The 16244-nt window shown below is 35.9% G+C and overlaps 1 protein-coding gene across 24 annotated transcripts in view; it reads right to left on the bottom strand.

The window, feature by feature from the left end:
- The window catches only part of TENM3 (teneurin transmembrane protein 3), a 1314113-nt gene that overhangs the window by 372673 nt on the left and 925196 nt on the right, over positions 1-16244 (bottom strand). For 21 of the 24 annotated variants that reach the window (XM_042015030.1, XM_042015032.1, XM_042015041.1 and 18 more), the window contains one exon: positions 6671-6744. The exons of the other annotated variants lie outside the window; for them this stretch is intronic. The gene's annotated coding sequence lies outside the window, so the exon portion shown is untranslated. The remainder of the gene's footprint in view (positions 1-6670; positions 6745-16244) is intronic. 24 annotated transcript variants of the gene reach the window in all.

The raw sequence follows: 16244 nt of genomic DNA, 5'->3' as shown, positions 1-16244 counted from the left end.
TTAAGTCAGATGTCTTATGGAGAAGTTCTAAATTTATCATGGAAAGATAGCATCAGCTTAATTAAGGCTGTTATCAGCTTCCACTATGAATATTTGCTATCAGCTCTCCAGTTCGCACCTCAGATATCTGACTTGATTTAGCAACTAATACACATTCAAGACAGAGTTCAGGACTTATAGGAAGGTTATGTACAAGTACACATTTGTCAGATTCCAATTTTTATATCTTCTACCATGAATTACTTGTTTCTTCAAATAGATTTGCACAGAAAAGAATTATTTTAATTAAAGCACACTGCTTTTGATAGTTTAACTGGCGATTCTAGTGACCTAAAAAGGAACATTTAGTTCATGAAGGCATTCATTGACAGCTACACAACTTTGTTTTATTAATTTAACCCCGAAGATTTTCAATAAGGAGAACCAAGCATTGAATTTGTGAATACCTCACCTTTTACGATATTACAAGGGGTCATGAAAATTACTACCTGATCTCTCTGTACTGAGAGTTATGTAAGCTGTTCCTTTGTTCTGCAGCTAACTGAGCTGTGTGTGAGCAGTATCCTATCTTGAACATGGGCAGTGCACACAGAACTGCTAACCTGCTTCCCTTAGCTAAGGTTCATTTTACCCTTGAAGTCAGCCTTTTCTCCACCTTTTCTGCTTCATCTTCCTTGCCAAGAAATCCAGATGTTTTCAAAACCAGATTACAATTTAATAAAAACTTGCACAATTTTTAAGTGTACACAAAGCCTGACTACAAAAAAAAAGAGGCAGCTTGAAAATGACTGAGATTTTCCCTCTTCTACAGCATTTTTGCACCCACTTTGTGCAACACATGAACTTAGCCTCTGAAGAGCCAGTAGGCTGCACAAGACAACAAAAAAAGCTAAGTACTAAAACACCATTACAAAATTATCAGTACTCGTAAACCAGACATGATGTCCCAAGGTGACACTGAAAGCAAAAAGTCAGTGGTGGATGTGGCCTGTTCTATCATAGCCCTGCTGTCAGCACATTCTCTCTAGGAGCAAAGAAACAAAGGTGATGTATTGTTGCAAACCATGTTCCTTACAAAGAGCAAGCCCCAATCCTTCAAGGTGATCTATGAAGCCAGAAATGCTTTAGGCGAGTATACAGGTTCTTCTTGGACTGAAAAATTAATGTGCATGAGATCACACTGTAGTCACGTTTCTTGTAATGTTATTTGCTGATAATCTTTTAACAATTTTAAAGCTTCCAAAAGAATATGGGTGTTCATCACTAGCTTTATCAACTGTTTGTCACTGGTTTTGCAGGGTAGCACTTAAAAATAGACAAAAAAAAGCATGACAAAAGCCATGGAGAGGGAAGAAAAAGAAGAGCTTTTAGAACAAAACCAAACAAAAGTACTTTTCAAGAAACAGCTAAAGCTACCAAGTGAAGACTGAATATTTGCTCATCACATCATTTACAGATCCCTAAAGGAAACAATTTGCCACTGTCAAACAACACTAAGCAGTCAATGGTAACATCTATATTTAGGCTAAGTCCTTTAATTATAAAAGATGGTGGCCTTTTTTTTCCCCCTGAAATCATCTAACAAATTCGTTTTCTGGAGAAGGCTTTTATTACTCAATAGGGAGAAAGTAGTAACGTGCCTTTGCCAAGTGAAATTATCACCATATCGGTCAAAGTCAGAAACTTCCCAAAACATTCCTCTTCTGTCATCTGCCACACCAGAAAAATTAGTGAACTAATGACAATAATAGCTTAATGTGGACTTGCAGGTCCCATACTGGTTTCAAGGGAAATAACAGTGGTGTACAGGAAATCTTGAGAGACAATAAATTTCTGAAAGGCAATAACAAGTCCTTGCTATTCTTGGTTACTTTCACAACATCTGGTACCTATAAATGATACCTATAAATCACCTTTAAGTAGAAAGCCTCACAAACCAGCCTAAACCTCAGACCCAGAAGACCCTATACCATGGAATAACAGCCTCCCCGTGTTAGTGCCTTATATATTCAGCCCTGGATTGAAAATATTCTTGAAGGCTTTGCTGAGATGCCTCATTGTAACTACAGCTGTACAACACAGAACCCATTAATATCCCGTGCTGCCTAGACCACCCGTGTCAGAAACAAAGACCTGGGGCTTCACATACGCACAACTACACAGCAAGACAAGCACTGCAGGTTGCAGCCTGCCCAGAGGAGTTAGAATGGCCAGAGATTCTTACGCAGTCCTGTCGCCTCGGGCACAAGTACTATCATGCATCTGCATTTATATGCAGACAATGTTTTAAAAAACCCAAAAACAAACCAAACAAAAAACCCCCAAAAATAAACAAACAAAAAAATCGAACCAGAAATTCTCAGGTACTACAGTTCCCCGCCCAGTTTGGGAAAACTACACGAGAGGTTTTACACGCCATTGCTTTTTGCAGCCAAAATGAGGATGCATTCAAACCACTTTGCTATGTTCTGATCTCACTCTATTTTGAGGGTTAAACTGGAGATACCATAAATGAGTACACCAGGAAGCTACAGAATTACACAGAATTTTTACATCTCTGCCTGAAGTCATGTTTTTTTTTTTTCCTGCTTTATTTAAAGTTTTATATAAGTCAGAATATATGTGAAGACTCACTGGAGTATTTAAGAACTTGTATAAGGACACAAATAAAAGCCATCCTGATGACCCTGAATGACCTGGAAAAAAAAAAAATCTCTTCATTGCTTAAAAACCTCTCCAAAATCTTTGGGTTTCCCATGCAAACAAGGGAAAACAAAGGAATTAAACCATGTATTCTATGGAACATTTCAGTAAAGGCCAAAAACATGCACTTCTTTGTTTTTGTACTCTGACACCTTTTGTTACATTCTCAGCAAATACAGCAGATCTCAGCAAGATATTTAACCAGGCTAAAAGACACCCTGATTGAAGTTCTGAGAACAAAAGCAGGCTGACACATGTTCCACTCCGTATTAAAAACATTCACTTCTTCACTGTCTTAAGCAATTCATACCAAATTTTAAAAAACCAAAAATCTTTAAGATGCACAAAATTTTTATTATGTATGTCTAAGAGTTTTTTTTTTTTAATTAAAAATAGCTGATTTAATTTTCATCTGTTTAATGAATCCCATCAGTTATTCATACACTCTTTATCATTCAGTATGGCTAGCAAAGATATGCTTGAAAACAAGGACAAAAACCAAGCAGGATCAGGACTACAGTCAGATTTCCTTACACTAACAACTATCATAAATTATTTACTGAACTTCAAAGCTTTGAAACTGGTGATGAATATGGTAGGAAAAATAAGATGTGTTTGTTTACTATCAATTATTTATTACATATGTTTTACAATATAAGATGAAGATAAAAATGTATTGTGCTCATTTCACTAAAATTTACTATTCTTTCTATTCATCCAGAGATTATGAATGGACTATTTGGTAACTTTTAATAATAAGAGATGTAGAAAACCTGACATGTTAAGAAAAAAAAGGAAGTAAATCCATACTTTGCAGTAAGAAACTTACATCTGTATATGCAAAACATTACTCAAGACTAGGGAAAATGAAGTCTTGAATCAAAATAAACTACTTATATAAGCCAACTCAAGTAATAAAACATAACCTAGAATACAAATGATAGCTGAACTAAATTCAGTTCCAAACCAGACAGATCAAAGAATTAACATGTCAGTCCCTCTAAGCAAAGCAGGAACCAAACCAGCTGAGCCGCTAAAGGTCCAAATTTTCTTCTGACTGGAAGTAAATCTGGGATGCCTGACTGTATGGCATATGGCTGCTGTTTTCAATGTGCCTTAGGTCAGACGTGGTAAACTTCACACTTCTAACCAGTGCTGTTTGTAATAGATTGGATGAAACACGTTTACAAAAGAATCAATAAATGTAAAGACTGGAAAGAATTAGAGAGGCTTGCAGGCTTGTACCTATTGTCTGGGGGAATTAGATGTCAGTTTGAGCACTATAACTCCAACAAAGGTTTCCTAGTTTTAATTTACTAGAACACATAATAGGCTATGTAGAAGCTGGGAAACACTCGTCTGACCGAATATATTACTTAACAAACAGTTTAATGAATGTTACAAACATTATTACAGCCCTGGCATACTCCTCTTCTGCTCATTCATTCCTACTTTGCAATCTCATCATCAAATAGCATTTCTTTGTGAGGCTGTTCCACTAAGTCTCAGAAACAGGAAACAACGCAACATGCTCAAAACATGGATCTAAATAAATTGCAACACACAGGAATGCTAAAAGCTGTATAAATAACTAGTGATACACAGCCTTCTAGTCTATCTCACACAGCACATATATTTGTATATTTGAATAATTTAAGCACTTCTACAGGTTAGCTATACTATATCCTAAATATATATCCTAAGAAAATTTTCCATTTGTAAACCATTGTATAAAATAAATGTATAAGATAAGACAAGTAAATAACTGTAGGCTACAGAGGAAAGAAAAAAAAAAAAAAAACAAAAACCACACCGCCACCAGGATGTTCTATAAAAATCAAAAAGACTGGCTGATGTCAGAAAATATACCCCAAGTCTAGTTCACACATTAAAAGGAATAATAATATCTCTCCTGCGGTGTTCAATTCTTCAACTAGTTCTTGTGAAACAAGATCCATACCCTTTTCGAATTAAATATTTCACAATTACCTGATATTTATACATCAGCTCGATCTAACTTTAGTTCAAATGTGCAGCTAAATCAAAGAGACACAACTTTTATATTCTAATAAAATAATTAAGACATAAGGGATAGTTTAACACCATGCTGAACTTCAAGGTTTACCTTTGATACATTACATTTCCTCACATTATCTGATATATAAAGTAGAAAATGAGTAAACAAAGATGAACTATCCATAAACTTCTCCAAATAAACCATATGGTCTAGTGTTCCAACAGAAAAATTGAAATTTTAAACACACAATAGGATTGTTTAATGCCATATTCCACAGGGTAAAATCGGATACAGAAGGTTGGATCTCTCCATCCCAGGTTCCCTCTTCAAACCACAAACTGCTCATGTGCAGCTGATATGTACAGTATCACTGAAACTCCCTTTATAACCCAGTGCATACATTGAAACAATCACTGGAGTACATTTTTTCCCAGGGAAATGCATATAGAACCCAATTTCTGAAGACAGAAATGCATTCTATCCCAGGGTTTTGAATAACAAGTTACTGAGTTCTTGTTCTATCATGATGGGAAAGTTTCGTTTGGGACTTTTTGGTTCATTTGACAAGAAGTTGTTATGACTGTAAAGGCAAAGGTACACATACATCTGCATTACAAAGAATGTCCTTGTTACCAAGAAAGACTGTCATTATTCCTAACCCCAGACAAAAGAAAGCATAACCTGTATTCATTTTTATGTATTAAATGCTTGCATGTTCAGATAAGAGAAGTTGGTGTATCTGTCTCGCTGTATGCTGGTAGTTTTGGTTTCCATCCTGTCAGCAACCTGTGTGGTTGATGAACTCACATGTGCTTCAACTAGTACAAAGTACTGTCACACTACATCTACAGCAACACATATTTGACATCGTGTTTTCTGCTCATTTAAATCTACTTTAAACAACTTGAGAGCCTTGTCACTTGGACAACCAAGGTCATGATTTTTGAAGAAGGTTCACTGCAGGCAAATCTCAAAGGGCTATATGAGTCTCTCTTTGTCTGGTCACATCAAAAGAAAGTTTTAAAAAGGGTTAATAGTCACTTTAAAATAAAAAGGAACTGTGTTCCACAACAGAAGCTCTTGTTTATGCTCCTTTGGGCTGTTCATTGTAGAAATCTAGTTGACAGAAATCGGACTGAAAAGCTTAAAAACAGCTATGCCTAGGAAAAGCTGCCTCAGAAAAAGAGAGCACACGATTAACCTTTTGATATATCCTTAGCCCAGTAAATTGCAGCATTCCATAGTGCAGTAACATATTATGCAGTTCTTTCTCTGAAAAGAAGTCTTACTAAAATTTATATTTCAGCATATTTCTTAATTTCTAGAATAACATAAATTTAGGTAATTTAGATTTTAAAAAATAAAATCAATAGTTCATTCTCTTGGTAAGCCCCTACCTTCCCCAATAAGGGGAGAGTTACTACCACCCTTATACAACTGATGAGTGCCCAGTTTTTAAAACTGGGGTACAGGGGCTGGCACTCCAGTATTTTGAAAGCAGACAAACCCCATCTTCAGTTGATAAAGTTTTTTCACTGTGAGAAACTTCAGGGAAATACTGCCCTGGCGAAAAGCGTGATTGACCTTGCCTCTACCAAAAACTAGATTCCTAGATATACACTCCTATAGAATCCACTATCATTGTGGTTAAATAACTGAACAAATAGTTACAGTACTTTTTCTGCTGCCAGTGCGAGGGGGAAGAAACACACCTGTTTAAAATATTTGCCAACTAGATGTGGGGAAGTAGGAAGTTCTGCACTCCAATGGATGAAGGGTAAAAGGTAACACTGGTAAAGGATAAGCACAAATATTATTGGTTACAGACATCCGCAGAAACAGGCAAACTGTTTTATACATGGTAATGTATAAACACTATTCTTATTTTTCTAGTTTCCTTTCACTCCCCTTCCAATACTATACCAAACAACACACTTAATGACAGCTTACCTCTAAAGTCAAAGAAATAGTTGCCTGATTGTTGCCAATGTCTCACAGACTCTCTTTCACCTTGCAATAGACTCCTATGAAATATGGAAAGCCAATTATTGAAGCAGAATCAATCAGAAGCGTGCTCTTTCTCACTAACAAAAAATTACAATCAGACTACATATTTTTTTGAAGTATGTAAGTGTAAGATATGTTCTCCCCTATGAGGAGAGGTAAGCAGTCCAGCCAGAGCTGCAGTATGGAAGCAGCTTCTTTGGTTTATACTCTAGTTCAGGAAAACAGGAAAAGGGGCCACTGGACAGAAAGATGAAAAAGTCTGTTCCTACTTGCTAGTTCATCCAAAACCAGTAAATATTTACCACAGGCATGGGCAAACACCCACACAGGATGCTCACAGGGAGAGGTCATGGGGGTCTTCATCCTGCAGGGATTCAAGACTCAGCTGGACACAGCACTGAGCAACCCAATCTAACCAGGCCTGCTTGGAGCTGATCAAGGAGATGGATGAGGAAACCTCTGGAGGTCCCTCCACACCTAAATAATTATTCATATACAACCAGAGAATAAATTATTACTAATTCTTTTTCTAGTCATACAAGCTCTGCATTTAGGCTCACTGTACTCGTGCCAGAGCAAGTAGCCTGAAGAATATGGCAGCCTTCATGATATGAATGAAAATTAATAAGTGGCACATAGCAGAAACAAGAAATTTTGGAATTTTCTGATACTAACACCGAGAGAGGTAACAGGCTCCAGGACACCTGAGATATGCTATTTTTTTTGTGATATAACAATTATTTATCATTTAATTTTTACGTATTAGAAAAGAAACAATTTTTGTTCTGTCCCATTCTACAGGACATTTCCAAGCTAGTAAAAAAGCAGATTGATTGCTTTATCAAATTTTAAGGTGTTATTAAATACCACCCCAGAGAACATTTCCATATTTTAGGTACCCCTGTGAAAAATTTCATTTTTTTTTCCTCCTGTATGAATCTCTATGTAGCAGGTAGTTCTGCTGCAAAGCTTTATTCCCTGGTAGATTTTCTATTGATATATTTCCACTGTTAATCTAGACTACAAAGGCAGAGCAAAAGAAACATCTAGGAGACAATACCTTAAATTTAGCACTAACATGACAAATTTTTCTTTCCACAAAATTGAACCTGTCAGTCCACACCTGTTCATGAAGAAGGAAACAACTCAGTATTCCAGCAACTTCTATTCCAGCAACCTTTCAAAACAAAAGTCTACTCATCTCCAGTACAGGAATCATTAACATAAACTATCTCTTGATTCATGAGCATTACAGCGGGCAATTACTTTCTCCCATTCTGCACTTGCAGTTGATTTTTCCATGTTTATGCTGTTTGGATAGACAAGTAGTACCGCACATTCATCTGCAGATCCCTTCAGAAGCACACCTGACACTGCTTTGGATTAAACACTTGCTGCAAGTACCTGTGTGGGATACTTTGTACACAGAGATCCATAAGAACATACTGCTGCTAGGACATTAATGTAGTTTAGCCTATCTGGGAGACTTTAGAATGCTGGTGCCCAAGCCATTTATCATACTACACAGGGTACTGGTAGTATTTGTAACTTGGCAAGACTGAAAAAGCAAACCTACAGTCCACAACAGCAAACACATGCATTGCATGTGCACACTCAGTTACGAAGGATGAAAAAAACCATTTTTGCTAATGATGCATTAACAAAGCTCTTCTGTTTGTTAAATGCCATGCAGCCCACGTAGCATTGATCAGTGCCATCCTCATCTGAATTGACATCATTTACATAAGACAAGTACCATGCTTCATAAAGGCCTAACTAAAATTTTAGTGCATTTTCTTGAGCAAAATGGCATGTTCTGTTTTTGTCAGCTACACATATTAAAAAGAAGGAAGCAAATTAAGACAAACTAGCAGGGAAAAAAGTAATCTTATCACTACCTTTAGAAAGTTCAGGTAGTTTCCATGCTGTATAAACTACATATGCAAATGCCAGCTTTTCTTTAATTATTTTTCTCCTAACTATACAGTTAAACCAGTCAAGAGACCCTATGATGGTAGCTGTCCTAAGGAATACATTTCAACACTTGACACAAAATACAACGCACTAGGACATTTAGCAAAAATTCAATTATATTAGAAGATATTTCAGCTAACAGAGACATTAACTTTTCCCATTTCTCTTTCCATTTTAGAACTTTATCAGCATTTTAAGGAATCAAACAGATTGTTCTTATTTTACTGTTTTTCAAAATCTAAAAACAGTTACTAAATGAGCAAAAAGATTTGCTTGCAACCCAGAATGATCCTCACATCCCAAGAACCCTTCAGATAAAATAGTTCTGTCAGGAGCCTGAAAATGACTTTTTTTAGTGGTTATCATATTCTCTGATTTGCAACTTATCACTGTTTATTCTTCTTCTACCAGAAAACACCCAAACCTTGGGTCTTATCTATTAGTCTTACTGTATCATTTACTGCCACAAACATAAAACCACATAGTTGATCTACTCACACCTCTAGCTTAGAGCTACAGCTCCTTATCAGACAGCTCTATACAGCTTAAAGACTCAATGTATACAAGAGCAGTAGCCCAAATCAATTACTATGATATAAACTACTAGATTTTTCTACCTAAGAATTCCAAAACCCACTCCTCAACTTGGATACTGGTTACTCTACATTACTAAGCAATAAAAACAAGGATATTTCTTAGTTCTCCTGATCTATGTTTTCAGCAACTGATTTCTGGGAGGCCACGTGAGAGCATGTAAAGCTTGGGGTTTGGGGTTTTTTTTGTTTGCTTGGGTGTTTTGTTTTTTGCTGGGTTTTTTGTAGGGGGAGAGATAGGTGTGGGGGTTTTTCAGTTTGGTTTTTTTGAGCATTTTGTTTATTAATTAAACCTTTTCCCTTACAGATAAAAATAATGGTTTAAGCATGGCTATAGTTTTTTCATCCCATATCAACATTTTTTAATTTCTTACACTACTATTTGTAATTTGTAATCTCATTTTTTCCTATAAGTGCTTCTTTTTCATCTCTAGGGCATGTAATTTCTTTTCCTTCAATATACCTGTTCTCACAATGCATCAAAAGGAGAAGTCTAAAAGTAGTTATCTAACATGGACATACTTACTGGAAGCTGGTTTAAGCTTAGTGTGTTGTTTTAGAAGGTTAATACTGACTGGGATCAAATACAAATATTATTTGTATTTCCTTTTACTAAAATAAAGCATCAATAAGAAGCAACCAAAAGACAAATTCCTAATTTCAAGGACTGAGATGTTAAGTATGAAGCTACATAAACTACATTCAAAATAGCAAACTACTAATTCCTATTCAATTTATGGAATTGTGCTGTATACCTCACACTATTATTCAGCAGAGGCCATTCTGCTGATCAGATATTATGCTGACATGAGCCCCATTTTAGCCTTAAATTTGTATACAAAGGAGCAAAATAAAGAGCATCTAAGCAAAAATTTTTAAAAATTGTCATTGCAAATACATTCTCCTGAAGGAATTCTGAACACACACAAAAACCAGATTTATCTTCCACAAGCATCAGAGCACTTGACCAGGACTGGGACGATTCCTATTTCATAATTGGAAAAATCCACATGAAAGGATATTTTCATAAACTCAGCAGCAGGCATGAAAAGAATCAAAGTCCATAATTACAATACCTTTACTGTATTCTACAGAGAAAATGTAATATCTTTAAATGCTAATTAACTGTTTGATTTGTAATATTAATATTGACTTCAGGTGAAACATGCTTAACTTTACCCAAATAACCAGTAAACACTGAACAAGCTGATATTTAATATTCCTTTCCACATACGTCAAAACCAAGAATGTACGAGATGCAAGAAATACAGTATCCTAAAGTTGTGTACTCTGCTTTTCAAAGCATAGACGACTTAAATAGAATTGGTTTTACATCAGTCTAACATCACCCATCTCTACCTGAAAGGCCTAACGTCTGTTACCAGCTCAGTAAAAGTACAGAATAAACAAGCTGCCCAGTACATCTTGGGGCATGTTTATATCATCATGAAAACAATTTAAAATTGGAAACAATACTTATTTGCATCATCAAGATTCTATTCTTGACTTTTTTCTTATGAGTAATTATTTCTTTAAAAGCATCTTAGAATGTTTTTGAACAGCTGGTTCATTCTCTTGGTCCTTTGATATCTATATATTTGGAATTCCATACCCAGAGTTTTTCTATAGTGTCCCCATTTAACTGACCCATTTTATTTTTAAATCATCTCCTTACCAAAGAAACATGACTACCTCACATTAACTAACTACATAGTAGCACATGTTGGGCTAGAGACTAATTATTCTAATTATCTTAGGGTTTACAGCTCAGACAGATTCTTAACTCCTGATGAAATCTGTTTTCTTGCAGCAGTACATACTGGAAACATTGCTGCTCTTAAAAAATAAGCCATACAGAATATTTTTGTGCATTTGCCATAGGCCAATAGTATTTTCTTCTGGACAATTTGATATTGCACTGTAAATTGTACACACAGCACATGTTTCCCTCACAGATCGATTCAGTAAACAGAGACAAGAAATTTTCTGAAAGGGAAGGATTTTGCTCTAAGATCTTCCACATCATCATTTTTTTCACTTACTTGGTCAGAGAAGACAACTGGACACTTACAGCAGGTGACATATTTCATTGCTCTTCTCCTTTTGAAGGGTATAGGGCTGTCAGACCACGGGGAAGAGCAATAATGGATTTGTAACCAAGAAGTACTTTGTCTTTGGGAGACCACTCAGTAAACATTAACTACCCAGCAATGGCTAAGAGGTCTTTGTTGTCTCAGTAAAAATGAAGGTATTTTTGCTATCTGAGACTTCACTCAAGCTCTGACCTTGTGTTCTGAAGGTCAGAACCATCTGCGTGACTCAGTAGCTCTGGTCAGGTTCATGATATGGCCTCTACAGTGAATCACTGCAGGGATGTAAAACACTTTCTGGTCAAAAACGAAAGTACTGGTGAACTGTGCTGTTTATTCTGCTGTACCATCAATTTAAATTTTATTACCTCCAATTAACAGCTGAAAATGACTACACACATATATACATACGCACATACATAAATATGAACACGGTATGTGGCTCAAGTAACCATTTGGCTCAAGTAACCATTTAAACAATGCCACTGAATCAAACAAATCATTGTGGCATGCACTCTGGTTTCATTTTTAAACCTTTTAGTATTCATTTTCATGAAAGAAATGAAAGTAGGCTTTTACAGAATACATAAAGGATAACAAAAAGAAAGGGCACACAGCAGTCTGCTTTATTCCACACCATTGGCTAATCTTCGGTACAAAAGCGCTGTTGAGATGTTAGTCAATTCAGATACACAGCTTTCCAACAAGAAAGAAAAAAAAAACTAAATCAAAAAGAGTAGTGAACAGAAGAGTTTAAGAACTGGAAACTGATAAAAAGCTCTTATAGCCAGCTATTCCACAGTCTAAGCTGCACACCCACCTTAGTTACCTGTAACCACACGTGATCATTAGCATTGTGAAATTCTGGATATAGAAACCAGAGCAGAAGTGTTTTAATGTACAGCAGCGCTAAATACACCAAAATTAAGCACTGACAGAAAATCCTGAGATGGTGTAAGAGGGCTCTTTCATAGCATAAAAAAATACTATGAATAATGGTATTATTTGTATAAAGTAAGGAATTCTCCAGATAATGAAAATAAGGCAGTTTTTTCTAAAACAACTTTGAAGGAATATGATAAAGGCACCTCTTTGACCCCCAGAAAAATATACCCACACACACAGAAACAATTTCACCCCCGGTCCCCCTAAAAAAAATACCAAAAACAAACCAACACACCCACACACCAAAAAACCTATCACAAAGAATTTTAGTCTCTTCAAAAAGTTCTTTAAAAGACTTGCCTAGCAAAGGTAAACAGTAAAAAGGTAAAGCTAAGCACTCTGCCTGTATCACTCAACACTCTTTTCCAAACCAAAGACCTCACATTACTTTTTCTCTCACTAGATACTTTATCTTGTCACTTCTTGCATCCTCCCACCTCCTCCTGCACAAACCTTGTTTAATAGCTGATTTTTGTTGTCAAGGCATGGCTGCAATTTTAAAGGACCAAAAGCTGAAACAGGGGATATTAAGTACATTCCTCCTACTAGCTATTAAAATCTTTTCAACTGTAAGGGATTGCTATCCAACACGTACTTTCACTACAACTGAAAATATATTTTAAAGTAAAATAAGACCCAGACCTGCACAGCAGAGAGAAAAATCCAGCTATTTTTTGCTCTGTGTGTCATGCATTAGATTCAGCTTTTAATCTGAGATCATCACTATCCCTAAACTTAGCCCATGCAAAACAAGAACAGAAAATAACCCAGTTGTTTCAACAGAACATTGAACATAGCTACCCAATTTTGAATTTTAAAAGTCTACTTCTTGAAGGCAGTTTTCCACTCTCTTACAATATTGTATCACTGTTTCATTGGTATTTAAAATTTGCAGTCTATTGTACGTGTGATGATTTTTTTTTCAGTGTCAGGCTCATACATTCTGTCTTGAAATATCCATTTCTTATATTTTCTCCTCCAAGAAACAGATGGAACTCAAGTTTCTACTTGGGACCCATGGCTTTCAGCTTCACCCATTCCTCGGTACTTGCTACAGAGTGTCAACACCAGCCAAGAAAAACAATAACAACCCAACCTCCTTGAGCTTGGCTACTTCTAGGATTTCTCAATTAGAAAGTTACATATGTTTCCTTCATCTCAAAATACCTATTCTCAGGACAATATAAATTCAATTTTTTTCCACTGTCACATTGTTGAGTCTGCTCTTGATACAGACTGGCACTTTTTCAGTTCCCAATCATCTCTAAGACCTTCCTGTTTTATTCAAAACACGACACAAATCTCCTCCATAGGCCGGCTCAAGAAAATGTCAAAACTGACAGTATGACTCAAAGATTAAAAAAAGGGTGGGGGGAGGAAGTTTTCATGCCTTATTAATATATGTGAAAAAAGCTCCTCTTGTAATTACTGAGTTCTGTGCAGCCCAAAAGAAGAATTAAATATTGTTACACAGTCTGCTAAGCAATTTTTATATCACCAAAACTGCAACATGCTACAATAAATTTTATTTAAAGACAATTTTTTTTGACAGATAAGAAGTCAATACAGAACATTTTAAATGTTACAAATTTAAATCCAATACATCACAAACCCCACCTTTTATCAAGAATTCCTACTACGGAAATAAAATTTGTTTTACAGATTGAAACACAACCACTTAAAATGTGTAAAGTTGTACACTTCATTTGTGCACCTTTCAGCCCTTTAAATTAGACCGTTTTTGTACTGCAGTCCTAATTGGCTGTTGTCAGTTTTATATATAAGCTTCCTGCTTATAATGCATTTATGTCCTTTCAAGTGGTTAAATTGGGGATCCAGCTTTACAGGACTCACACTTAAAACTGTTTAGCAATTCCCAATATTAATGATAACCTCTAGGGGAAAAAAAAAAAAAAAAAAAAGAAAGAAAACAACCAAAAAACCAAACCGTGAAACCTCCCTCCACAGAAGAAAAGAAACTCCAGAAAATCGAATATTTTGATGCCCCCGCCTTTATTATTTATATTGCATTATTTATAAAAACAACAGCAACAAAAGTCTCTTAAACTTCACATGCCAGATAATCAAGCAACAATAAACAAAAGAAATTACTTTCTGAGCTGTAAGATATTTCTGTCAAATCCCAAATATTTACAGAGAAAGCCTGATTTCTGTTAAATATGTTTCTTTCAGCTAAACTTAAATCACAAAACACTTGGTCAAACACTTTTTTTTTTTTTGAGTCACAACTGTCTTTCTCCTGAGGTTGACTGAAGACTTTCCCACTTCATGAAATCAGGCTAAAGGTATCTAGGAATCTGTGCCAGATGAGCAACGAAAGCCTCCCCTTCTCCTCAAACACATATGACCCACTTATTACTACATTTCCCTCCTTTTCACCTGTAGTCAAAAAGGCTTATCATTTTCTCTCTGATCAATATGTTTAAAATGACCAAACTTTTGTCCAAGTCCTTTTACCTCAGGCTCATCTTCACAAGCTCAAGCTTTCCCCCAACACCCTATGATAGTTATTTTCAACTAATTGAACACATAAATTTTTACTTTTAACTAAAATACACAGTTGTGAAATAAAATGAAAAAGCGTATCTCTTTAAAGTTCATTTTGAAACTAGGCCTGATGTGTTTCAGTAGCAGCAAAATATGGTTGCACAACTAAATTTCCAAAAGTATTAAAACTTTTTCTTTTTTTGTCAGTTACTCTCTAAGTTTTCTGATATCGCACTGACCATGTTCTCAGTACTCACCTTCCATTAACACACTATCAGCTACTTGTAATTGGGGATTTTTCAGAGGTTTGCAAACCAAAACGTGTCAGATAAGCTTCAACCAGCATATTCAGGGAAGGAAAACAGCAGAAATGATAGGAAGAGTGAAGTGTCACCATAGTACATAAAACACTGCACCTCATATACTAATTGTCATGACAGATGGTGACACTGTGATTGGCAGGTGGCAGTGAAAAGGCACCTCCATGTTTACAGAAGATAATGGAAACGTCATAGACCATTTCGGCTGAAGATGCTGGCCAAAGCTGGTGTAAAAGCCATCACCATCATGCACTGGAAAACTTCCACCACAGTCCATGCCAATAGCTCTAGACAACTCTTTTCAGAAGCCACTGGCAAAGGGGAATTATTTGGACACACTGGACCCCTGACTACCAAAAGTACTGTGATACAACCAGCACTGAAGTGTGAGCCAGTTGGTGTGCTTTGAAAGGCAACGCATCCCTCCTGCCTTGGACACACGAGGTGCATCACCATCAAGTCTAGACCTACATGATAAATTCGACACTTGCTCTTAAAAAGGTTGTTGCTTGCTCCTTGCTTGCTAACTATAATGAAAATATTAAGATGTCAAACCTTTATTCTGTCATTCAGACATTTTTGGTATTGACAGACATTTTAGAGAGAAGGCAGTTCCTTCTTGAAGGGCTCTTCCCTTTCAATAACTTTAAAATCTAGCAAAGCACACAGAAATTTCTTTAGTATTTATCTTTGAGATAATACTTTGAGATATATTTGGTGTGCTTAAACAAGAAAAAAAACAAATCTACAGAACACCATCAAGGACTCCAATATCCTCTATGCGTTCCACTCTACACCATGCTGAACCATAAATCACTGAGCAGCATGATGTCCTGTCACAGCAATTCCCCTAATAAATATTTCTATTCCACAATATACACTGAATTTTTATTCCAATCCACAACTTATTTTTATTTCTGTTATTTCCTTGTCACTATTATGCAACCTTTTAAGTATCACTTTTAATGTTTACAACCTTCACACTTGTGTATTTAGAAACATTAATCTCTTTTCATAATCTATCTTAAGATTTGAAGTTTTTCTTCTTAGCCTAACTATTTACTGTAATAGAGAAACAAGACCCAAT

The sequence above is a fragment of the Corvus kubaryi genome, unplaced genomic scaffold (genome assembly GCF_017639235.1).
Source record: "Corvus kubaryi isolate FWS band 111438036 unplaced genomic scaffold, C.kubaryi_AGA036_p1.0 split3-131, whole genome shotgun sequence".
Classification (NCBI taxonomy): Eukaryota; Metazoa; Chordata; class Aves; order Passeriformes; family Corvidae; genus Corvus; species Corvus kubaryi.
The sequence above is the reverse complement of the archived record's forward strand: the minus strand, read 5'-3'. Positions and strand labels throughout refer to the sequence as shown.